We start from the raw sequence: 26941 nt of genomic DNA, 5'->3' as shown, positions 1-26941 counted from the left end.
AGCTGAGGAATATTGAGACTTTTTTTTTTTTTTTGATGGTGGCGGCTAGGTGGGGTGGGGGGGCTTGAAATCCCAAAAAGGAACTTTGCAAACTGGGGAGGAAGAATCCACAAGAGCCCCCGAGGAGAAGTGTACTTAGGTGCATGACGGTATGGCCCTGAACTTGGACAAGGACTGCCCAGCCAGGCCCGTGAGGAGGTGGGAGTGTAGGAAAAAGGGGACGATGCTTAGACACAACTAGTCCTTCCCTAACCTCGACTCTCTCCTCTAAGAACCTCTCCTCATGTTCAAGGAGAGCTTCGTGTCCATCCTAACAGTACTCACAGCATTAATCTGGACCTCCGCCTTCTGTGTCCTTTCCTGACCCTGATGTCCACAACATCTCATTGTTGGAATTACAATTTTTTTCTTTATTCCCTAAAAAAAGATTTTCTATCATGAGCATAAAATATCAGACCAGAAGCAACAGAGTATGTACTTGCAGTTCAGAAGAAATGGAGCTACAAACTGCTAAAATCTAAAATCAGAATCAGATGCCTCACTCAGGGACCACTTGTATCCAAGTCACATGACCACACGTTGCCTCAATCTTCTTATCCTTAAGATGGGTACATTCATGCTCACACTGAAAGGGGATTGATTTATTCATTTATTTATTTTTAGTTTTTTGTAGTACTGGAGGTAGAACCCAAGGACACTCAACCACTGAGCAAAATCCCCAGTCCTTTCTATTTTTTTTTTTTTTTAATTTTGAAACAGAGTCTTGCTAAGTTGCCCAGGCTGGCCTCCAACTTGCCATCCTCCTGCCTCAGCCCCCCAAGTAGCTGGGATTACAGGCATGCACGGCTGAACCTGGCTGGAAGGGATTTTATAGACTCGAGTTTGCAAAGTCAGTTTTGAAGTGGCTAATAATGTCCCCTGAATATCCAGTAGTCCAGGTTCATGTTCAAGTCTGCATATGGTTCTCAGTCACAGGAGCCTGGCTTTTAATAGATAAGGTTAACTGGACTAAAAACATTCCCTTGAGAGACTGTGAGTTTCACATTGAATTTTGAGCTTCTGACACAGAAGTGGACAAACCAGTGTTGAAAAGATTACTGAAGACATTCTCAAGAATTCCCATTCCTGGTTTGCCAGAGACACACAGAAGAGACTCTCCTCCTGGTAGGTTCCATCTCCCTTCAAACCCCTCTGGAGACATGTAGTAAAATAGCCTTAGCTGAAGCTAGGCTCCCACATAGTGCTGTTACTGTGGTTGCCGTGACCTTAATTACTATTGCCTATTATTCAAAAACACTAATTGAGTCATGGTCCCATTGCAAATGTGACTTAACTTGCTGTTTTACTGCTTGCTCAGGCACTGAAAATAAAAAATAATGGCAGTTGTAATTAACTCAGAACCAGCTATATAACCTGCCCCTCAGCCCGTGACGGGTAAAAGTTCAATTAAAAAGTAAAGTTATTAACAGAGTTAAGGTTTGGTCACATCTGTCATACAGAGTGTGACAGAACACAAAAATTACCCCATGCCACCAGAGAGGGAATCACCAGAGATCTGCAATAACTTTATTTTGGAGCTTTCAAAAATAAAGAAATAGCTTCATAGACAAAGCAATTAAAATTACTCCATATATAAAGTTAATGATTAGCCTCTTGTTTAAAAAGTTGAGATAGAAGTGTTTATTATAGAGTCATGAAAAGTATAATAATAGTAAACCATAGAAGTAAAAGGAAAATAAGATCAAGAAGCAATGCTAAGAGGAATAAAAATAAAATCTTGCAGAAATGTATGCAAACCACTCAAAAGGTTAATTATTGGAAACCTTCAAAAAAATAATTGAACCCAGCGCCACAGCACACACCTGTAGTCAGAGCCTCTTGGGAGGCTTAGGCAGGAGGATCCTAAGTTCAAGGCTGGCCTGGGCATAATGATTCCTTATCTTGAAATAAGATATATAAAAGGCTGGGGGTGTAGCTCAGTGGTAGAGCTCCTGGGTTTAATTTCCAGTCCTGGGGTAGGGGTTGTGGGTGGGGGGTGGAAATTGATATACTATCTACATACTCATTTGGATGGCTATCATAAAAAAATAAATAAATAAATAAATAAAAAACTGACAAAACAAGTCTTGGTGAGAATGTAGAGAGATTTGAACACTTCTATTCCAGCAGTGAGAATGTAAAATGGTGTAGCCACTTGGGTAAACAGTTTGCAAGTTCCTCAAAATAAACATATGACCCAGTATTTCTTTGATTAGGTATATATACATATTTAAGAAAATTTAAAACATGCTTACACAAAAATTTACACAGCAGTGTTCATAGCAGCATTATTCATAATAGCCAAAAAGTGGGAAAAAAAATCCAAATGTCCACTGATTTAAGAACAAATAAGCAAAACATGACACATCCACACAGTGGAATATTATTCAGCTATAAAAAGGAATGAAATTCTGATACAAATTACAGCAGGGACAAATCTTAAAGACAGTGTGCTAGGTGAAATAAGTCATCCACAAAAAAACACACGTTGGAGGCTGGGGTTGTAGTTCAGTGGTAGAACCTGTGTTTGGTATGTGTGAGGTCCTGGGTTCAGTTCCTAGCTCAAAACAAAAACAAAAACACCTACACATTTTATGACTCCCTTTAAATGAAAAGTCCAGAATATCTATAGAGATGTAAGACAAATCAGTGGTGGACAGGCGTTGAGATGGCGGAATGAGGAATGACTCCTTAGGGTGACAAAATGTTCTGGAATTACACAGTGGTGGCAGTAGCACAATTCTGTGACTATACTAAAAAATACTGCATTGGTTCCTTTTTTAAAAGAGTGAACTTTTATAGGCGTGGTGGCACACGCTTGTAATTCCATCTACATAGGAAGCTGAAGTAGGAGATCACCAGTTTGAGGCCAGTCTGGGAAACTTAGAAAGACCCTGTTTCAAAATAGAAAATAAAGAAGGCTGAGGATGTAGCTCAGTGATAAACCGCCCTGGGTCCCACCCCCAGTTGCATATGAGTGCAAGAGTGAATTTGATGATAGGTGAATGATATCTCAATTTTTAAAAGCCTCTCAAAACAAATTGAATAAGTAAATAAGGGATTTGAACTGTTCAGATTGCTTTACAAATTAAGCGGGCAAGGCCTATGAGTGGTTAGCAAATGAGCTATTGTCATCACTTGGCTTATTCTTGTTTCGCTGCAGAGGCCCCTGGACACAGCTACCCTCTTTAGTACAGACGGCTACCACCTTCAAGAGGCCACCAAAGCAAAAAACGGAGGTAATAAAAACACAATTCAAGGTGGACATGGTGGCACATGCCTGTAATCCCAGCTACCCAGGAGACTGAGGCAGGAGACTCTCAAGTTCAAGGCCAGCTTTGGCAACTTAGTGAGACACTGGCCCCTGTCTCAAAATAAAAACTAAAAGGGCCTGGGGACGTAGTTCAGTGGTAGAGCACTCCTGGGTTCAATCCCCCAGCACCACAAAACTAAACAACAACTCCCACAACTCACAGTGAAAACAGAAGAATCAACGTAGGCATGATCCTGGACCTATTTGCCTTTCATAATCTTAATGATTTTAAATATTCTCACTAAAGGTCCAACTAATCTAAAACTAAACCCAGTCTATTATAACAAAGCAAACAATACTTCAGGAAGTATCCAGAAGGCCAGACAAAGCTGCTCAGGTTCTCCAGTACACAATGCCTAGATATCTGGGGGGCGGGGGGGGGTGTGGGGAACACTGCTTGCTTTGCCAACATTCATGGCCAAATTCCACAACTGCAACCCCCCAATTCCCTCAACCCTCCCTGCTGTAGATCTCTGGCCCCCTAGCCTGTCCTCCACCCGGCCTGCCTGCTTGCTCCCACAGACCTCTACCACGTCCAGTCTCAGCTCTGAAATCCCTCTTCCTCAGTGCTCCCGGGAAGCTTCCTGGTTGTCAACTCAGCATCCACGCCATAAGGGATTCAAAGACATTTAGGATAATTCTGGAACCTCCCTCTCTGCAAGGGCAGAGGAGGCTGCTCCCAAGGTTGAGATGTGCAGGTCCCAGAGAGGTTCTCAGGGTCCTAAAGAGCATCTTGGTTTAGAAGAGCCCTTTCCTCTGCCCTTGGATTTTTCTTCCTTCCCCCTACTTGAGCCAAAGACAAATGAGGCAAAATCTGGGCACACACACTCCATGCTTGGTGTCCTCCCTCCCCAGGCCTGTTAGCCACAATCCCCTGGGCTGGGAAGAGTCACGTTTTCCCCCCTTCATCATTAAAATGGAAGATAAAGACCCTCCCTAGCTCATGTCCATAGACAAGATCACAGGTTCTCTCTTAAGGCTGTCTGGCGGCCACACCATCTGAATTTCACCTCAGTTGAAGTGCCCTTCCTTTGCCCACCCCCACTCAATCACATGACCCTTCTGCTAGGTTCACAGCTGCTGGCACATCCTGGCCCTCCTGCTCTCCCCAGGTGAGACTGGGACTGAGTTCTTCCCTCACAGAAACACAAGGGGGCAGCAGCAGCACTTGGGCTTGAAGGTGATGGGCCTCAAAGAAAAAGCAAAGAGAGACTTTGGCATGCGAGGAAGGGAAGAAGGAAACAAAAAAAGGGAAAGAATGGTGTGAAAAGAGCCGTCCCCCCCCCCCGATTTCAGGCAAAGCATGGGCTTATTCTACCCAGTGCCTTGTGAGGAAGCAGGTCTGAAGCCGAGGAGGAGCAAGAGGCCCTTGGAGGCTGAGGCTTAGCCTGAGAGCTGGGCAGAGCATACCCAGGGAAGGGCCTCCTGCTCTGAGTTCTCACCACACCCACACTCCTTTCCCGACCCCAGGCTGTGGCCTGCGTCCCTTCCTGTTGGATGTTGTGTTTGCCAGCTTTAGGAGAGTCCCTCTCCTGAGCCAGCCTCAGTGAGCCTCCTTCCCAGGAGCCACGCCTTACCCAGCCCCAAGCCAGCCCACAGTCCACTTTCCTTCTAGAAGATTTACTACTAGGAAACAGATTACGTGGTAACAAAAATGAGCAAAGAGGGAATTACCGTGATAAGGACTCTCTTTTACAGCTCTTGCAGGCGACCTCTAGTTCCTCTTTTCTTTTTAAAACTAGATTGGATTGAAAACATTGCTTTTTTTCTAAGACAGCAAAAGTGACCAAACATGCAGGTTCCCCGAGGTCTGAGGGGATTCCTGAAGCTGAGGACTTTCATTGTTAAAATGGGGAAGAGTTGGTCACTCTGAGAGAGCTCAGACAGGCCCCTCCTCACCTTTCTGACTGAAACTTCATGGAACGTGCTTCCAGACAGGGCTGACCTGGACGAGAGCTCGAGGTACTGCAGGTGCCTCTTGGTCTCCCATGGGCAATCTGCATCCTGGAGACCATCACCCACTGGGTGGGTGCCCTCAGACTCCTCTTCCTGCTTCCTCACTGGGGCAGGAAGGAGAAGCAGGGCTGCCTCTCAGCCTGGGTGTTCAGATTGCTATTTTTTAGGGGGCAGTTACTTTTCCCAAGCTCAGGAAACCCCCTCTTCCAGCCCCCAACAGCATTTTGCAGACTGCTGTTTTCTAGAAGACTATTTTATAACCCATTTCAAAGTTAAACAGAATTCTTTGGTATAGGACATGGGGCATGGGCATTTCCTAGAGAGACAGAAAGAATGAAGCCCCTCATGAACTGTTAAACCTGAGACTCTCCTCTCTCCTCTTGGGGGGGTGTGGGGTGGGTGCTGGCTTCTGAAGGAAGCTCTTGTTTGATCCTACCTAAGCAGCTTTGGGTCCCCCCCCCCAGTGATACCCAGGGCTAGTTTCGTGATGGAATCTAGCAGGACGCCAGGGACGTTTCCCTGAAATGAACCCAGTTCCACCTGGTCATGCTAAGCAGTGAGCAAGAGTGGGCATGTGTGTCCACTTGTTGGCAGTCTGTCCTGCTTAGTTCTTTGTATCTTGGCCCAGGCTGCATATGCCTGCTCTGCTGACTTGGGGACCACTGTTCAAAGTCTCCCTGAAGCCTACTAAGCATGACTTCCTAAAAGTTGCTGGGTCCAAATAGTGCAAATTCCAGTCAACTCGACTCTTGAATCACCTCCTTGTATGGCTGCCCATGCAGGAGTCACATCAGGTTAGTGTAAACAAATGGCAACTTTGTTAATATTCTTGGCTTAAATGTGTTAACACATACATAAATTTTATGATTTCTAGTAGCATGGAAGATCATTGAATTGAAATTAGTTAAAAGCAACACACATACATAATAGTTGTGTTTTTTCCCCCAAATGACACATCTTTTTCATTTCTCTCCATATTTTGTTTTTGCAGTTTTTAAATGGCAAAAAACCAAGTGCTGATTTATATACTGAAAACAGGCTCTCGAGTAAATTAGGAAATGGAGTTTGAATTCCTGAACTTATTTATTTTCCCTTCTAGCTAATGTGGCTTGTTATTCTAAATCTGAGTGCAGATGCTAAGAAAGAAAAAGGGAGGCCCTCCTGGGGGGCATTTATCACCTGTGAATTTCCATGAGAAGTTGTGCCTGGAATCTCTGAATCTCTGAAGTTGTTCTTCCTCCAGGCAGATCGACTTTTGCTAAGGTGACTTTGGAGTCAAGTTGTTTTGCAGGTTCAGAAGGGAAAACCCTGCCTGCTACACCGCTGCGTCCACTGGCTGCTGGCTGGGATGCCACCTGCAGAGTCCTAGTGTCTGCCCCACCCTCCCCTCAGAGCAGGTTCCACCAGGAAAAAAGAACAGAACAAACAAACAAACAACCCCCCCCACCCACACACACACAAGTGGTTTAATTAAAAGAGTTCCTGCTTCTTATTTCCTGAGTGAAACAAGGAGACAGTGTTCCTGCTAAAATGTCAATAATGGAAATCAGTCCTCTCTAGGCATGTTGGTGAGGGAAATTGCTTCTCGAAGAGTTGTTGGCCTTTCAAGTACAGTACTTTGAGCTGAGACTCTTCTGTGTGTGCTGTTGAAGTTGATTCCAGCCAAGTGGTATGGATTCGTAGTATTTATTTAAAAGAAACCCAAAAAGACATGCTTAAATGGAGTTCAAACAAAACAAACTTCCCACTCTCTACCCTGCAACCATTTGTTCAGCCTTCTCTGGGCTTTGTTAGGATTTTTAAAGATTGACAACGCCCCTTAATAAATGCCCTCCTGTACCAGCTGGTCTCAATTTGCCATCGGACGTGCTGAAATGCCAAAGTGAAGGCTGAACTCAGCTCTGGGTTGAAGCAGCAGCTTCCTGAGAAATATTAACTTACTGGTTTCCTCCTCGGGTTTCAGACCAGTTCAAGTCACCTTTTGAAGAACAACCTGTCCACTTTTTCTACCTGAAGGAGAAGGAGGCCCCTACCAACAGCTCAGGTGATATACTTCAGCAGCAATGCCCAGGGCTGTTCTGCTGGCCCAGGGAGAGCTGACTGAGGTTAGGGCTGTGCTGAGCATTTAGAAGGCAGTGTGTGCTGAAGGGAATGCTGACTACCAAGGCCATACATCTAGCAAGTTGTGCAAAGGGGCAGAAGGGAAGTCCTGCTTATACCTGCCCACTTGTCTTGCCCACTTCCACACCTGCTAAATTGGACTTCTAGGTCATGGGAGGAGCCCTAAGACCTTCTGAAACTGTCCAGGATTTGGTTTCTCCAGGCTCTTCGGAATATTCAGGGAGGAAGGCCCTGGAGTATTCAAAAGGTCTTTGCCTTTAAAAAGCCCCCTTGTTGCCAGAGCTGACAACCAGGAAGGAAAGGCTGAGATTGGCTGGCAGGAGGCCACCTGGGGAAAGGTGGGCAGGGCCGTAGGGCCAGACATGGAGGGGTCTGATTCTACCTAGGATCTGGTTTCTAGAATAAGCCAGTTTCATCCGTCATTGATTTTTACTTCCCTGAATGGTGCCATCTCATTGCTTTCTCATAGTCACTTCCCCCAGAGACCTCTTACACCTCTCCAGTGTCCCAGAACACACAGCATCTGGATTTCCAGGCAACATTTAGGAATATTCACTAGGGAAGCCCAACCCTAGACATGGTGTGGGCAGAGGAGCAGATGGGGAATCCTGCAAGCAGAAAACCCAACGTCTACACCATAGCAAAAGAAAGCAGGAGCAACACTCCATCAATACACCCATTGGCACAACAAGATACTAAGAGAATCGTTTTTTTAAAAAAAAGATCTAATGACATAACTGAGAATACTTGTTGGCCCGTCCTGGTCCTGAAGTGCCTGGGTGACTAGCTGAATTTTTACCCCACCCTAATCTTGTTTGTCTTTGAGGACAGGATTCTAAAGCCCAGAAGTTCCTCCTCAGGTGCACTAGCTGAGACTGGTGGGGTCTAAGGTGGCTGCCAGAGTGACCTCCAGATGACCTCTAATTTTACTATCACAATAAACATGAAGACTCCTCCCCCTCATTTCTCTTACCTTATATCTATAACCTCCTGAGCCCCAAGGAGTGGGAAGTGGAATTGTGAGTTGGTCTCCCACTTCTATTCTTGGCCCCAAACAAAAGTCTCCACTCCTCAAGGGCTCTGTGAATTCCACAGGGAGTTCCAATTTCAAGAGGGAAAAAGACCAAATTTGAAGTTTTTGAGATGAAAATTTGGTAACATATTCACAGAGCTATTGCAAGCATGAAGAGCTCAATCTAGTGTAAAGGCTTTGATAAACAAATCTCCCTTTAAGGCATGTCATTATATGCATAACTGATGCAGACAGATGTACCAATAAACATTGAGCTATGAACAATTTTAAAAAGCACATCTTTCAACAATTTAATAAGTATATGTTGCCTATTCTTTCAAGGCACTAGGTGACTTTATGGGGGGATATTGCTAGGGATCAAACTCAGGGTCTCATATATGCTGAACGCATATTCTACCACTGAGCTATACCCCAGCCCTTGTATTTTTTTTTAAATAAAGTATTATGGCTAAAGCAAACCAAATAATCCTAATGTTTATAATTTTAATGTTCAGTATTGGTTTTTGTTTTCACAGTACTGGGGATCAAACCCAGGACTTTGTGCATGCCAGGCAAATGTTCTACCACGGAGCCACAAACCCAGCCCTGTTTTTTAGGTTTTTAAGTTTGGGGTGAAGTTGAGCCTTTACATACAGGCATAAAACTCATAAGCCATAAAGGAAAAGTCTGCAGATTTAATAATAATACTTATGTATATCAATAACAAAAATGAAGTAATAAGCAAAATCAGATTAAAAGAAGATATAGGGAGAAAATATTATATTACATATAAGACATTAGGTTAATTGTTGTACTATTCAAAAATCTGTTATAAATCTAAGAAAAAGACAAAAACAAAAAAAGTAGGAAGAAAACAGAGGACAGGAACAGGGAATTCATATAAAAATATAAATGTCCCAAAAATATGTGAAAAGATATAAAGTAATAAAGATCTAAAATATAGCATTTTTCTCTTTATATTGATTTTAAAACTGTGAACTTTTATATAATGTGAGAGGGCATATAAATTGGTACAGAATTATTCTTTCTTTCTCTGTTTCTTTTTCTTTTTCTTTTCTTTTGGAAAGCACTTTAAAATTTATGCCATGCTTACCCGGTAACCTAGCAAGTCCATATTTAGAACCTGAATCTACACTAATATTTAAACATGTACCACTGATACATACAGAAGAGGAATGATCAAATAAGTTCTGATACATCAGTTCAATAAATATTATGTGCCCATTTAGAAGAATAGAGTGTCACCATAAATACTGATCTGAAAAATCCTGTGAAATATTGTTAAATGAAAGAAGTTTCTTAATAATATATACGTATAAACTGTTTTCATTTATTAAAAAAAAAGTTCTTGAAGTTAGATAGGCGAATAGACAAATAAGTGTTACAGGATCACTGTATGAAATGAAATGGTACATACCGTACAAATTTCCCCATCTTATTTTGTGGTACAGAACTTTTCAAAAAATAACCTGCTCTAGGCTTTTCAGACATCATGTAGCCCCACAGAAAAAGGGGCAATCCTTTCAAGGTCATGATCTGGGACATTCATCTTAGTATTCCCCATACCTAGCTCAGTGATTGTAAGTCAGTACTGTTCAGTAAGGTCAGTAAGTGCTGTTGCAGAGGGTGGGCTCTGCATTTGCCTACACCCAGCTACAGAGGATAATGTTGGCTTGCTTCATCATGATTCAAGTTCAGGGCCAAGCTGCAGAAAACATCAGCGAAAGCAAAAGTGTTAGGGGGTGGGAACTCCCTCCACCCCAAGACTGGTTCTGGTTTCTCTTCACCCTACAACCACCCACTCACACCTCAGTGGAAGGGGCTCTCCCACCTGCCTAGTAGCCTGCAGGATCCCAATGATGCACCAGGCAAAGTTCAGAACTGAAAGACAGGGGGAAGCTAAAGGGGAGGGAAAGCAAGAGGGATGAAGCCGAGGGAAAGAGGGAAGAGAGTCATGTGGAAGCACAAAGAACTGACCGAGCAGTCAGGAAGAAACTCTCAGGACTACCTATTCCATGGAGAACCATTCACAGAAAGGCCGGGTGGCCTGGCCTTGTCTTTCAGCTGCTACTGCTGTCACCTGCTCAAAGATGACCTCAAATAGATGCCTCTTTCCTAAATGACTCAGTCACACATTCATGACACAAACTCCTCCAAGAAAATCTCCAAATTGGATCATGGAGCAAGTAGTTCACAAGAACACATCTTTCCCTGCTGATGGGTGTCTGGTGTCCTAGGGATGTGTCTTTCTCCTCAGTCTGGTGCCGCATTAGCAAGAGCTAGTATTTGTCAAATTCTTACTAAATGCCATTATTCTCAGCTCTTTGTGCGTATCAACTCTTAATCTCATAATAGCCCAGGAGGTGTGTGTAAAGTAACAGCCCCATTTTACAATTGTGTAAGTACGTACGTGTGTGGGTCCTTTGCCCAGAATGACACAGCAAGTCAATTTGGAGCCTTTAGAGAGGCGTCTCACACTTCACTGTGCATTCAGATCACCTAGGCATCCTACCAAAGTGCAGATTCTGACCAGGAGGTCTAGGTATGGGGCCTGAGGGGCTGTGTTTCTACCAAGCTCCCTGATGCTCTGATCCCATAAACTACACTTGGAATTGCAAGACTCGGCAACTCAGCCCCCCTTAGTTATAATTTCAGAGGCCGATAGAACCCAGGGCCTTGGGCACACTCAGCAAGTGCTTTACTTTTGAGCTACATCCCAGCCCAACTTCTTTGTTTCAAAGAAGAGTTTTGAGGAGGATGGTTCTGGAATCTGCCCAGGTCTACTGTTTAATAAACATGGCAAAATCTTAGTAGAAAAAAGTCAACCACTGCTATTCTGGGCCACACTCAGTGTCCAGGCCCAAGTCACATGCATCTGTCAAATACTCACTGGAGTTCTGCACTAGCAGTGGTGATTATGAGAGTCAAGGACACAGTCCTCTCACCATGGGGATTACAGTCTTCTGGAGGACAGAGCGTGGAAAGAACAGGACCAACAATAGAGAAGGCCTCCCAAGGAAAGTGACATGTGAGCTGAGATGCAGCAGGTACCGGAGAGCTAGCCCAGGGAAGAAGGGGAAGACTTGAGAGAAGGCCCAGGAGTGAGTGAGATATTCAGGGATATTGAAGGAAGTGAATTGTGATTGACCTTTGGGTAGAAGGTGAAGGAAAGGGAAACCCTCCTGAGAATTGCAGCAGAACCTAGCTCACAGTGCGTTTTGAAGGCTCAACTTCTTAACAGGACCAGTGGTCTAAGGGTGATACGAACCCCTGGGGAGCTCTAGTAGGAATGGGATAGGACAGAACTTATTGTTTGAGGAGCTCGAGTATGTACAGTAGAAATGGTGGGGGCTCAAGTTTTGAGACAGGATACCAATTAGGACACCGTTGCAATGATCTATGTGTAAAATGACACTGACCTCAGCTGGGCTAGCAATGGGTTTGCAGAGAATTCAACACATTAGACATGAAGAGAGAGGAAAGAACTGAGAAAGCGAAATGAAGGATGAGAAACTATGAGAAAAAGGTGGCGTTAAAAGATAATTTTCCAAAAAAAGGTAAAATCATGACTCATAAGGATATAAAATGAACACATGTTAAAGATTTTATTTTGCTCATAAAGAAGGAGCCAGGCAGATGTTATATCTGGTTCAAGGGAGAAATTGAAAAACAGACACATTTATAGATCAGGAATATTGAAATGAATGTGCAAGTGGAGGCAAAACTAGCTTTTTTCCACCGTGGGGGAGAGAACTCAATTGCACCTCTACAAGATAGGATAGAATTTGCACATCTATAGCTAAGAATTATTTTGCATCCTAATAGGCACATGCCATCTCAGGGTCGCACAACAGCTTCCGTAGAATCAGCTCCTCCACACATTGCATAGTCTTCCTTCCTTGAAGGAGGATGACTCCAAGACTTTGACTTACATACCCTGGAGGACAGCTGTGACATTTGCTATGCAGGGAATACAGGAAGAGAGCCCTAAGGGGCTGAAGGAGAAGATGATGACAAACTGACTTGGTCACATTTGCCTAGAGAACACTTCTACCTGATGGAAGCTGGGTCCTGTTATGATATCAAGGACAAAGTGCCCTGGACTCAGTGGCTTCAATTTTTTTGGGGGGGTGGGGGTTGGTTGTGGTAACTCAGGGGCACTCAACCATTGAGTACATCTCCAGCCCTATTTTGTATTTTATTTAGAGACAGGTTCTCACTGAGTTGCTTAGCACCACCTCACTTTTGCTGAGGCTGGCTTTGAATTTTGAACTTTTGTCCTACCTCAGACTCCCGAGCCTCAGGGATTACAGATGTGCACCACTGCGCCTGGCCAGTGGCTTTAATTTTAGGAGAAGCTTTGCTTTAATAACCTTTCCCTGCCCTCAGCCTCATTTAACATTTATTGAGCAACATTTCTACAGAAGGTCTGTACCCAGTGCTGTGGTGTATTCCAAACAGATCTGGTCTGGAAGAAACTTTCAGTGTGGCTGTTGCAAATTTGGAAACAATTTTCCTTAGAAAAAGAATGGCACACACACACACACACGCAAAGAATGTTGCCAATGTGATCACTTTTCCAGTACAATAATGGTGTACTATTTAAAGACTCGCTTTCAAAACTCAAAACTATAAAATGTAAACTCAAAACTATAAAACTATAAAATGTCTTCCATTTGTTCGCTTGTAGCAAAAGACATATAAAATTATTAGCCAGGCGTCATGGCGCACATCTGTAATCCAAGCAACTCAGGAGGCTGAGGCAGGAGGATTGCAAGTTTGAGCCTCAGCAATTTAAGGAGACCCTGTCTCAAAAATTTTTAAAAAGGGCTGGGGATATAGCTCAATGGTAGCACTCCTGGATTCAATCCCCAGTACCACCAAAAAATAAATAAATAAATTGTGTGTGTGTGTGTGTGTGTGTGTGTGTGTGTATATATATTATATATAACATATATATAACTGTTTTTATGACTTTCATGCATTTGTAAACAATAAGATTGAAGTTGCCCCAAACATGATAGATCATATGTTTGCTAAGTACATGATGTTGTTTTAATAGCATATATTAAAATTTTAACAAAGTAAAGCAATATGGTGTATAAGTCCTAATTAAATATAAATCAGGAATCATCTGTGCAGATTCCAATAGGAATTCTGTGTTTCTCTGCCTCTGTGCCTCTCTACTGCTTACTGCAAGTGACAGCTGACTCTTACCCACTGGCACAGTCCCACTGGCAGAGAAGGAAGCTCATATATAGAGAGATTTGGATCCTTCTGTGTTGTCCTGATAGGTTCTGGGCCCTGAATCTTGCCACATAAACCTGGGTTCAGAGGGACTGGAGTTCAAGGTCTGTATACAAGACCCTCCTTGCTCTGGCCAGTTCCCTTCATTGAGCTAAGTCCAGAGATGAGGACCCTGCTCCCTGCTGATGCAGTTCTCTGATGTCAGCTGCCAATCCTGCTGGACTTTGAGTATTGCTTCCCCTTTCTCCTCCGTCATGTTCTATCTGCCTGTTGGAACATCCTGACCTCTGGGGTTAGGCCCAGTTACCACTTACCCCACACTGAGTGCCCTCCGTGACCTTTGTTGTGTCCTTCAGTTGCTTGGCCCTGGACATCACACCAAACCTCAACTGGACACCAGTGCAGTGGCCTGGTTTACCCTGCTTCTCTGTTTGATTCCCTGGCTATATTGTCATTATTGGTAAAATCCAATTAATGCAGTACTGTTGCATACTGTCTATATTTTCCATCAAACTGTAAATCTGTATATATATATATATATATATATATATATATATATATATAGATAGATTCATATACCATGGAACATCAAGGGATGTTGAAAGCCTCTGGTTCAAGTTTGTTTTTCCCTTACCCAGTCCCCTCCGACAAACAGAAATCTTCATCTCCAGGAACTGTGGTATATGGTCTGTTTCCCTTCCCACATTCATTCTGGAAATTATGGCTCTCTCATGTATCTCCAGGAGTAACCAGATTGCTGGGTTTGTCTCTCTCATTTGTGCTACATAGAAAATATATTGGTTAGTTTCCTGAAAATCATTTTAGAGTAAATGTTCACCTATCTACACAACACTAAAAACCACTGCTCCCCTTGTGTGTACAGGTGTATAGATCTGAGCACGCGTGCAGGTGCTTATTGAATGCTTACTGAAATAACTTACAGTGAGGGTGTAGTTATCGCCCCTTGGTCTTCCCTTCTATAATAATAGCAAGTGACACTCACTGAGCACAGATGACCTGTGGGACACTGTGTGTTTTCTATGTACTCTGTTTCAATCCACTTAACAGTTCTATGAAATAGGCCCTCTGAATAGCCCTAACTGTTGTACAAGAAACCTGAGGCTCAGAGAGAGAATGCAATTCCCAAGCTTCACAATTAGTATGTGATAGAATCCAAGTCTGCTGACTCTGAGTTTTAAAATATCAACAACATCTTTGCATCCCAGTCCCTTGCACACAGAGGGCCCTCACTACCTCTCTGTCAGGTGAATGAATGCTTAACACCTCCCTTATTTAGGATTTGTTATGGTTTAGATCTAGAATGTTCCCCAAAGGCTCATGTATTAAAAATTTTGTTCCCCATCTGGGGTTGTAGCTCACTGGTAGAGTGCTCACCTAGCATGCATGAGGCACTGGGTTCGATCCTCAGGACCACATAAAAATAAAATAAAGATATTGTGTCCACCTAAAACTGAAAAGCAATATTAAAAAACGCAAACCACTTTGTTCCCAATACAGCTATGTTCAGAGTTGGGGCTCTTTAGAAGTGATTGAATATTGAGGACTCTGAACTTATCAATGGATCCATTGATGGCATCATAGCTGATGGCATCATAGCTGATGGCATTATTGGGAAATAGTGGGAACTGTAGGTGATGGGACCTGCTTGAAGGGAGTATGCCCTTGACCTGCCTATACTCCATACTTGGCTTCCTGGCCACCACAAGGTAAGCAGCTGTGTTCTACCATGGCCTCTCCACCATTATATTTGCCTCACCACAACCTTACAGTGATACAGTCAAGTGACTTTGGACTAAAACCTCTGATTACATGAGCCAAATAAATCTTTCATCCTTTAAGTTGTTTTTCTCAGTACTTTGTCATAGCAATAAAAAGTTGACAAACACAGGATTCAACAGCAACTAACACAGATTATATAACTAGTTTGAACCAGCCACTGTGCTTCCACATGACAAAATCAGCTAATGGTTTATTTGATGAACTCCGTAATTAGACATTAGAAACAATCATTACATGGTAGAACCAAACCTAGATCACACTTTTTTTTCATTAAGCTTTACACTGACTCTTATTTTATCAATCATGATGACTCAATCATCTGTTTTGGCTTACAGAGGGAGTGAGAAAGATAAAGTTGAAGAAAGGATTCATCTCCCCCCCAACCCCTGAATGAATGCTTGGGTTTGTCTCCACCCCTTTAATGTAACTGAAGAAAACCGAAGGAAAAAAAAAAAGAGTCCAAAAGGACATGTAGCAACCTCTGGGATGCTGAACCCAGAAGTAATTAAATTCAGGCTTTGGGGTGCCAAAGAAGAAGTCATATTTCTTCTTCAGGTAATAAAAATGTCCTCCCATGTCAAAGCAGAGGGTTATCATGAGTCACACCAAGGAGTGTGGCCACCACAGAAGATCTCAGGTTACTGGGAACCTCAGACACCCAAGGTCATGGTCACCACTCTGGCTTTGAAGCCAACCCCAGCTGGATTCAGATTCCAAATCCACCACCTACTAACCACATGACTTTGAAGGAGGACAATGACACCCACCAGTGAGATCCGTCTAAAAAGTGCTAAGCAGAGTTTCTCAGCTTTCAATGCAGAGCAGCTATTATGTTTATTATTGTGGTTACTAACTAATAAACCATTTCAAAAGCATTTTGAGGCGAAAAAAACCTCCTGTGGCAGTCACCTGATGAAGAGCCATATTCAGAGTACACTTTACACACTTGCAGGAGCAAGCAGAAAAAGGTCTAAACCCAGGAAATGCGCATTCTCACCTGGATGTCCTGCTGTCTGTCAATGTGGTGCCACCAACCAGCCAAAGGAAAATACCTCCAGACCTGGAGGAGGAACAAATTCTGGGCCAAAACTCTTTCTCTGTTGACACTTAATGGTAAAGCCACTTCCTTATTAAAAAGGAATTGGTATTTACAACATAATTTCTTTTTTTGTTTTGATTTTTTTTTTTCATGAGATGGGGTTTCATGTTACTTGATCTAGGCTTGAACTTGTAGATGTAGACTCAAGTGATCCTTCCACCTCAGCCTCGTGAGTGCTGAGAGATCTCCTTCTGTCTCTCACAGTTCATCACATGTAACACAAGGCTGGTAAATAATCAGCACTAGAGAGTGTGGTTTTAGTCAATTCTGAGTTATTTGTTTGTAGAAGATCTGGAGTTAATACATCCCTCCCTCTGGGTGTTGATGCAGCCAGAGATCTACCCAGGGAGTCAAGGCCCTGGAGCAGAATGGAAAAGCCAGCTCAGCTTATTTCTGACCGAGAGTGAGACAAGTTAGGCAGTCACAGGAGAAAGGTCACCTAAAGTGAGATTCACTGAGCAGTCAGGGCATAAATCAAAGGGCAAGAGTCATTTTGTGTCCCTCCCTCTCCCTGGTTCCCATAGCCAAGCAACAGCAAGTCCTGTCACTTCTCCCAATAGGAGGGAACTGGGATTCCTTGCATTTTGATGGTGCACACCTTTCCTCTCTTTGCCTCCTCAAATCAATGCCCCATTCAGCAGCTAGTGTGATCCTAAACCTAACTCACTCCAGGCATGGCAGGCCTTGCTTTAGCACTTCCAAAGCTAAAGTCCAAAATCCTTGAAGCCTCGTGGCCCTGCTTATCCTTTGGGGGCACTCTCCTCCTCTTTCATTTCCACACACAGGCCACTCCCTCTGAGGGTCTCCACACAATCCCTTTCCTCTCCTTGGAATTTTTTCCTTCTAAGACCTAACCTATCCCCAAAGTTACTTTATTTTTTATATTTTAATTTTAATTTTTTTTTTTTGGTACTGGGGATTGAACTCAGGGGCACTTGACCACTGAGCCACATCCCCAGCCCTATTTTGTATTTTATTTAGAGACAGGGTCTCACTGAGTTGCTTAGCACCTCACTATTGCTGAGGCTGGCTTTGAACTTGCAATTCTCCTGCCTCAGCCTCCTGAACCACTGGAATAACAGGCATGCGCCACTGTGCCTGGTTCCAAAGTTACTTCTTTAGGAAGACCATTCCCCATTTAAATTAGGTCTTTCTTTCCTTCACGTAATTTATCTCAATTTTCATTCGTGTGTTATACGTGTAGAAGCACAGGTATGTGTGTGTATACATGCACTTAGAGACATGCACGTGTATGTCCTGATAAATATTTGAAATGCCTGTCTTCCTTTTAAGACTGTAAGTTCCAGGGAGATAGGAATTAAGTTTCGTGTTTATCACCATATACCTGGCACCAAGCAGAATACAATATGACACGAAGAGAATCAATAAATATGTGTTGAAAAATTAAATAAGTGAATGTGTACCGTTGATTTGTGAGGGGAACAGAAGAGGCAGGGACAAGCATTTCTCAGTACTGACCACAGGGATAATGACTTTCCTGGGAGAGGGAGATAATATTTAACCAGTTATCCACAGATGCAGGAAAATTCAAAACCAGGCATTAGTATTTAAAATAGAAATTCTGCACTTTCTTTAAATGTTTGGTACCTTACTTACAATAGAGACTGCAAAAGTAGACTTAAATGAAGGAATGTCATCGTAGCTCACGTAGCTCACGAGTGCAAATCCCTTGTGTTCACATTCTTTGTGCTCATGAACCCAAAGGGGAAATGATTTGTTGACAAGGACAAAGAAATTACCACTGAGAAATAGCTACATGCTGTTGATTTGTGAGTTTCTGTTTTCCCAGAAATTTTTGCCTAAGCTTGTGAACACTAACTTACCAGCCAGATCGCATTTCTTTTAATGGTAGGTATTGTCGCTGATTTCTTCTCACCCCTTTACCTGATAGACTTGAAAGTCACCAGGGTTAATGTCAGGCAATATTTAGAATGCAGGACTCAGACCCACTAAGATGATAACAAATATTCCCTTCCAAGAAGAACCTTAGGAAAGGGAGAATTCCTTCCAGAATCCCCACCCAACTGTTCTGCATTCCAGAAGCTATTAATTTCCTTTGCTCCCATCACAGGAAAATGTTTTGTCTCAAGGGACACGAGCCAGTTGAGCAGTTGCTTAAGGGAGAAACCAAAATAATTCAGGAAATTTTAATGGAGCCACTGACTGTTCCTCTTGAAGTCTAATGAGGATGTCACTCAGATGGAAACTCAACAGATACTACCCGTGTCAGGCATGGGCCTGATGCAATTCAGCAGTGTGAGGCCAGGAGAGGATACTGCCACCTGACAACGCTCTGGGGACAGACAAGAAAATAGCTTAAGCTGCAGAGGACATGGTAGGTAAGCTGTGAGCACTGAGCTATCAGACTCCAGAAATCTAAATCCGTCTCCATGGCTTATGGGCTCTCACAAGGTAGAGGGCTTTGGCTCACTTCAGCTTCATGGGACACTCTCTACCTGCTGAACTTCTTGATATTTTTACTGATTCCCTGAAAGTCTAGCCCTGCCCAGTCTCGGTGGGGGTTAGGATCAAAGTGGTAGGATATGTTCAGAATGTGAACTAATAAAAAGCTGTGCGACTTTCTAAAATGTTCCAATGAAATGGAAAAGAAAATTAAAAATTTAAGCCTCTTAAAATGTAAATGGTGCCAGCACATCTTGCACTTTAAAGACTTACCCATTAAAAAAGAAGAAATCTGGAGTGGTGATGAGAAGAAACACAAAGGTTATGAAGGGTGCTAAGCTGGAGATAAGGGGGACCCTGCTTCTGCTCCCTGGGTGGTGTCAACAGTTCACGCCTGGCCCTGGACCTCTCCGGCTTCATTGGGTCTAATGTCTCTCATAAGTCATGTTCTGAGCACTTCATGTTAATGACCCTAAAAATCTCCCGAAAGGTAAGAAGTGCTTCTATAAGTGCCTGCTATTGTTAGTTCAATCAATTAGGTCTCAACCCAAAAGGAAGGAAGAAGAAAGTCATTTTCATTTGAGCACAATTGCTTCAGAACACTTCTCCCTGTCTTTCCCCAAAAGGCATACACTAATCTCTCTCACTTGAGTGAGATGGAAAACCCTGGATGACTAGGTCACCTTCCATGGCTGGTGAGCACGTCTTGCCAGCCTCGATTCAGCAATTCCTTCTTGTTATATCTGATCTTTGAGCTGGTACTGTATTTTCATGTTACATAGAGCTAAGTGCCCCCAAATCACTAACAGCATAGGTTAAGTGTTCTTACTTCTACCTCGGCCTGCCAGGATTAAATCCTTCCTCTGATGTAGCTCCACATCCCTGGACATCAATTTGTCAGGCTGTGTGCATACATGTACCCTGCAAGGATGAAGGACTCAGGGGACCCAAAATGAGGTCCTCTTTGACCTTGTTTCCTTAAATTGAATAGCCTAGTGCCTGGCACATAATAAGGACTTGATCAGATTTTCTCTTAATATAATGTTTTTTTACACAACACTTTGGGGTCCTAGTTACAAACAATATTTTGCTGCTTACAATAGGAAAAGCAGAAATTTGCTTCTGAGGTGAGCAGAAATTTCCACAAGGTTATTTTTCTTCCTCGACATAAGGAAAACAGTGTTTCCTGACAGATACTACTCTCCTAAGTGATGAAAGATTTGTACAGTTAGAGCAGACTGTGTGGGGTACAAACATTTGTTATTGTAACTTTAAACAAATCAAAAGAACTTCTTTTGGCCTGTCTGACCCAGGTGTCTTTCAACAGCTCACATTTGTAATGCACTTGCAAACAAACAAAAAATATATATAGCTATTTTGTTAATTAGATTTTTTTCACATTTATTCAAATAATTTTAAAAATTCTTATTTAAAAATAATAGTCAATATAAATCTCCAATAATGAAATTGAAGACTATGTGTAGTATGTTGTTCATTTATTAACTTGATCTGTTGGAGTAGAAAATATTTGGATATATGTACAATGAGCTATCAATTAAGTGGGAAAGGAAAAGAGAAGGAATTTGGGATAAAAATTGCCTTTTTTTAAGTACCATATACTAATCATGCATCACGAGAACTCCTAAATTTTGCTCTCTGATTTGTAAACTTGGTTTGCTTTTGCTTCTGCTTTTTGTTTTGCTTTGTTTTACTGTGCTGGGAATGGAACCCAGGGCCTCTTGCATGCTAGGCAAACACTCTATCACTGTAGGACATCCAGCCCTTATATACATTTTTTAATGTTTTGTTTTGTTTCGAGACAGGCTCTCAAACTGGAACTTGCCAAGCTCGTGCTTGGGCCTCCTGAATAGCTGGGATTACAGCTGGGATTACCCCACCCTGACTGGCTTGAAATGGATTTTGATGACTCTGTGGGTTATAAACCAGTTTGGTATTGAAGTCCAGTTTGGGTCTAAGTTGAAGCTTTCTTGGATGCCTCACTGGCCTTTGGGTGTCCATACCCTAACACTTTCCACTGTAATCATTAAATATATATATTTAATGACATATATATATATATTTAATGACATATATATATATATATATATATATATATATAATTTATTTATTTTTATATGGTGCTGAGGATCGAACCCAGTGACTCGTCGTATGTGCGAGGCAGGCACTCTGCCACTGAGCCCAACCCCAGCCCTCCACTGTATCTTACAGCAGGGGCTCCCTCTATCCATGTTCTGTGGCAGTGAAGGTGATGTGTGGTCAGCAGGTTCTCCCACAGGCCAGCCATGCTGAGTAGATCATCAGCCTGTGCAGCATTTGAGCAATGAGTGTTCGGGATAATTGATGTATCAGGTAAAATAGTAGCTTCCAAAGTTCATGTCTACCCAAAACCTTACAATGTGACCTCATTTGGAACAGGGTCTTGGCAGGTATAATCAAGATAAGAATTGAGATAAGATCATTCTGGATTACGTGTCTTTATATGAGGTTGGAAAGCAGGCAGACACACATGGGAACAGCTTGTGATTAGGGAAGCAGGGATGGAAGTCAGGGAGCTACAAACCAAGGAACAGGAAGGAGGGCTGTCAACACCAGAGGCTAGGAGGAGAAAGGGAAGGATTCTTTCTTAGAGCCTTCAGATACCTCGACCTCAGACTTCTACCTCCTGACTATGAAAGAGCACATTCCTGATGTTCCACCACCCAGTCTGTGGTATTTGTACAGCAGCCCCAGAAAACGAATACAATGGGATCTAGGGTAGCCCTCCTATCACCTCTCTATGGGAGGGCTCACAGCATCCCCTCCTCAGGGCTCATCGCTCTCCCTGCCAAGGGAAGAAATATTTCCTGTACCAGAATAGTTCTTCCTCCTGTTCACTTCACAGCATACGAGCTGCATCAAGAAGACAAGGAGAGCGAAGCAAAGGCAGTAGGATTGCTGGTCAGGACTCAAACATCCCACCTGGCCCGAGAGCAGCGTGTCTCTCTGCTACTAGTTGACTGTGTGACCTTGAGGGAGTGCCTTAGCCCTTGAGACTTCCAGTTCCTCAAAATGATCTGGTTGACCTCTACATCTTTAAAGTCGCTAATGACGCCAAAGGGAAGACAACAAACAGGAAAGGACACAGAGGACAGCTTGGAAGGATGACTGCTTTCTCCTCAAGGGAAAATAGCTCCCGCAAATGCTTAGAACCCACCGTTACAGAGAGCTGTAATCACAGTATCATTTTGTAATTGTTTTGTTTTTGTGCCTGCAATTGCCTCTTCTACAATATTGATAGAGTACCTGGGTCCTGGCAAAAGACTGTCCTTTTAAATGCAAATGTACCTACTAAATTGATAGAGGGTGATCATTTTTAGGGCCCTGCGCATTGACGTCAGCATGTTTCACCCTCTCTCTGCTTTCCCATGTGAATGCAGAACCTTTGCTTCAGCCACTCTAGCAGCAAATCACAATCGTGGAGACCTCTCCTTAGAAGGACCAGTCCTCTCCCAGCCTTCCTGGCACAGCTAGCTGGGTCTCGCCTACTCACCTTGCAGGCACCCAGTTCAAGGTTGGAGGAAGATTTAATTAGAGAGAAAATATAATCTTTCAATCTTTAGATTGCTTATCAAAGATCAAAGTCTCCAAAGGATTTCATGGGCTGTTTGCAATTCAACATAAACTCATGGGCCAAGGGGAGGAAACAAGGTTAGGAAGAGTTAATTTAGGTTCCAGATCTGCTCTCCAAGACCTTTAGCCAGTGTTTACTTCTTACATTGCCACATCATTATTCCCCTTTTGCCTAAATCCCTCCTCCACAGCAACTGGTGAGCTGTGGATTTTGTTCTGTTTATATTCATTTGCAGCTTAACTCTTTCATGTCCAGTTACATGTTCAACCTAAAGTCATCAGCAGATAACTTCCTTGTGGATCATTTAATTTTTCTTCCATATTTTTGTGTTTAAGGAAAATAGCCCCCCCAAATGCACCTGCTTAAACAGAAGAAAAGGAAGCAAGAGTATTGGTATCAATAAATTCCTCCTTTGGGGCCAGTGTGGAAGCTGGAAAATCACCTGAATGAAGACTTGTAGAAAATGATTCAACTGTAATTATGAATTCCTTGAGGTTTTTAACCAATAGGTTGAAATTAAAACAGGTCAAAATGACAGAAACACATAAAAATGAATGCTCTAACAAAACCAGCTCTAAAGAAAAACAAACAGTAGCTGGGCGTGGTGGTGCATGCCTGTAATCCCAGCAGCTTGGGAGGCTGAGGCAGGAGAATCACGAGTTCAAAGCCAGCCTCAGCAAAAGCGAGGTGCTAAGCAACTCCGTGAGACCCTGTCTCTAAATAAAAGACAAAATAGGGCTGGGGATGTGGCTCAGTGGTCAAGTGCCCCTGAGTTCAATCCCTGGTACCCCAAAAAGAAAAAGAAAAACATACAGTGAATAAAAAAGTGACACTTCAGAGCGAGGATGGGGAAGGGGTGGGAGGAGCTGGGGGTAGAAAATCCAACTATGGGAACAGGAGAAGCTGTCAGATCTGATGGGATCTCAGGCGTCCTTCTCCAAGTGTTGATTTTTTTTTAAATGATTTTTTTAACATTTATTTTTTTAGTTGTAGGTGGATACAATGCCTTTATTTTATTTTTATGTACTGCTGAGGATCGAACCCAGTGCCTCACGCATGCTAGGCAAGCTGTCTTTCTCTAAGCCACAACCCCAGTCCCGCCAAGTGTTGATTTTGTTGGACACCGTTATTAACTAAACAAAAGGTCACTAAACAAAGATAACCATGCAAACTGTCCTGTGTGGGAGCAGCAAGAGTCCCACTGATAGGACACCCGTGCTCTTGGGCCTCTCAAGATGTCCCTCTCAGGTATACTTCAGAACCAGCACATTCTTAGCACAGCCCAGGCTATACTGAGGCTCAGAACAAAGGACAGGTTACATGAAGACTCCTGTGGTTCTCAGGTCTAGATGCCAAAGTAGGCCATTTAGCAGCCAGCAGTGCCTGGTGACTAATTCATCGGGGCTCTGAGGATTATTTCTGAAGGTATAAATGAATGTCACTCTTTGAGCCCCAGGAACACAGCTCACCAAATATGAGTCATTGTGCTAAGCCAGCGTAGGACTGTGTATGGTGTGGGCTGCATTATTTGTCCTGGTCCTAAGGGAAAAAGCAATGATATATTTAAAGCAGGGTGTTTCAGAGAGGGGGTGGGGGGCAGGCATTAATATGGAGAACACAATGAAAGAACCATGCGTGGAAGTGACCTTGAGTCTTGTGGCTCAACCTAGTCCTCTATTAGCTAAGAGCCAAGCTGATCCAGAACATAAGGAGCACAGTTTACAGATGTTCTGTTTATTAAACAGAAAACATTAACAACTTGGTTGTACATTGAAACAAGCTAGAACATGAAAATAAGCACAGGGCAAAGGGGGAAAGTTCAGTGAATTCTCTCTAATTTTTTTTTCTGCTTTTTTTTTTTTTTCTTTTTAGTGGCATCTCAGCCTTGGCATTTGATCAAATATAATTCAAGGAAGAAATTGATAGGATTATTTTTTCAGAGCTGTTTTCATCCCTTGAAGATTGGCCATTTTAATACAAGCTACCCAAGAAGCTACATGCTGAACTACAAAGCTAAAGGTCAGATCTCAAAGGTAGCAAGTTTCATCCTTTGGGGAAAAGCAGAGACTGAGGATATTAGAGATTAAGGTGCCATTTCTTTTTTACAGGATAGAAAATGGAGAACCAAGAAATTGAAATGAATTACCCAGGATCATTATGAAAATGACTCTAGAACTTAGACATCTGTCCATTCATACGCCATGGACCTTAGATCTTGAGTGACCACTCATCACCACAGTCCCTCCTGAGGCATAAGCTGGGTGTACAGGTAAAATGGAACAGAACCAATGCAGTTACCTCCAAGTGTCTCTAAGCATGCCACACCACTTAAACCCTCCTTCTGAAAATATGATGACCAGTTTTTCCTGTTGGTAGAACTGAAGTTCTAGAAAGTTCATACACTACCTGAAACTCTCCATAGCTGCAGGCAAGGTCTGACCCGCCCCCAAATCCTTTAAATTTGATCCCTGAAAATTTCTTTCTGCTTTGGTAAGATGACTTGGGTTTAATTAAGCGCCACCACCAAGTTCAGTGTGGTTCAAGGTGGGGATAAGGCTGAGCCTCTTTCGCACTCTGTCAGGCAGCCTCTAACTGGGAGGATTCCGCTAACTCACGTTCTCCTCCCGCTAGGAGTCACCCTCCCCTCTTTAGTCTTTCAGTGATATGCAAGTCAGGGCTGCCTGACCCCTTGCAGTTGATACCTGCAGCTGGAGAAATAAAAGCTTTTCCTTGGTGGTCACACTTCTGAGGAGACCGAAGAGATTCAGAAGCACTGGTGACATTTTATGGAATCCATCATTTGACTTTGAAAAGGTCAGAAGAGAAATCAGTCTGAGTCTACTTTTCCATCTGTACAAAACCCACTGCTAGAGTTCAGCCATGGACAAAATTATAAAATCAGCCAACATCTGCCTGGAGAAGATGAACTGCAGAAACTGATGCCAGGGATACTTAAATTTGGAAAAGCGTTAATCTCCAGAGCAATGTGCATTAACAGTCCAAAGAGCGTCTTTGGAATAACTGTGTGCCTTCCACATACGCCATAGCCTAGAATCCACACACGTCAGACATGGGGAAGGTAGAGAGGACAGCCAGAAGAGACCCCAAACTTGGGCCACACCAGTATCAGGCCATTGTGCCTTTGTGGTTACAGACAAAAGGATTCTATTCTCAGTGTCCTTAGGAAACAAAATTTATAGCATCCCATATCAGTACTATCGATTAATAATCCTCTATAGTCAAAAGACAGAGGGACAAATTAGGAAGGGATCCCAAATCACCCTAAAAGCAACTTGCCAGATCTCCAAGAGGTAGAAATTAGGAACCAAGAGACTTGGATTCTACCCCCAGGTCTACTTCCAAGATGTCTCATGAGCATCCCTAAACCTTGGTTTTCTCAGGTGTGAAATAGGATGGCTTACCTCACGTGGCGAGTGTGCAGCTCACAGAAAACACAGACTTATTCCAACTCACATTAGACCATCTTCCCCTTTGCTCTTTGGTGAATCTGTGGCTCTAGCTGGTTCCCCAGATTCAGCACAGCTTTTATTCATCTTTCCACCACCTGCTGGCTCCCAGTAGCCTAGAAGTCCAGGTAAATCAAGCCACTACTGAATCAAAGAAAAGTGGCTACAGAGGGGACATCTTTTTAGTATGTTTCCAGTCAGCAGGCCTTGGTGCAAAAGTCCTCTCTTCCAAGCTGGTGATCAATCAGGGACCGGGCCAGCATTCTCTTTTAATTAAAAAGTAAAAATCTTATTATTACCTCAAACCTTAATATATCTCCAAAGAGGACCCTGATGTTTTCCTTGTAAACTTGCTGATTCAGGTATAAGCAAAGATCAGATTGGTCAGGTTTTGGAAACAGAACTGTGGTTCATGCAAAAAAATCAGGTCAACAATCAGCAACTGCAGTCCTTCATTAAGAGCTTCTCCAAGATTTTGTTCACCTAGGAAATGAGTCTGATTCTTACCTGGATTTAAATTGGACTCCCTCTACCGTTCTTTTTTTTTTTTTTTCAGTTGTAGGTGAACACAATAGCTTTATTTTATTTTTATGTGGTGCAGAGAATCCAACCCACTGCCTCACATATGCCAGGCAAATGCTCTACCACCGAGCTACAACCCCAGCCCCCTCTACCATTCTTAGAGAGAGGGATGTCACAGATATGAGATTGTTGTTTCGTTTTTATTTTTCCCCGTTCATTCACTCTACTGTTTTCCTCAGCAATGAGAACCCCTCTGAGCTACAGAATCAGGACCCATTCTTGAAGACTT

General features: G+C 42.9%; 1 long non-coding RNA gene across 2 annotated transcripts; it reads right to left on the bottom strand.

The window, feature by feature from the left end:
- On the bottom strand, positions 1-26633 carry LOC125617706. Of its 2 annotated transcripts, none has more exons than XR_007348795.1 (2): positions 26086-26633; positions 1-417 (listed from the first exon to the last, which is right to left on the bottom strand). It is a non-coding gene; the product is annotated as an uncharacterized LOC125617706 (long non-coding RNA). The 2 variants fall into 2 exon arrangements; XR_007348794.1 differs by lacking the exon at positions 26086-26633 and adding an exon at positions 3877-5680.
- Positions 26634-26941: the final 308 nt, after the last annotated feature.

The sequence above is a fragment of the Marmota marmota genome, unplaced genomic scaffold, assembly GCF_001458135.2.
Source record: "Marmota marmota marmota unplaced genomic scaffold, marMar, whole genome shotgun sequence".
NCBI lineage: Eukaryota > Metazoa > Chordata > Mammalia > Rodentia > Sciuridae > Marmota > Marmota marmota.
Note: the sequence above shows the minus strand (reverse complement) of the source record. Positions and strands in the feature narration are given on the sequence as shown.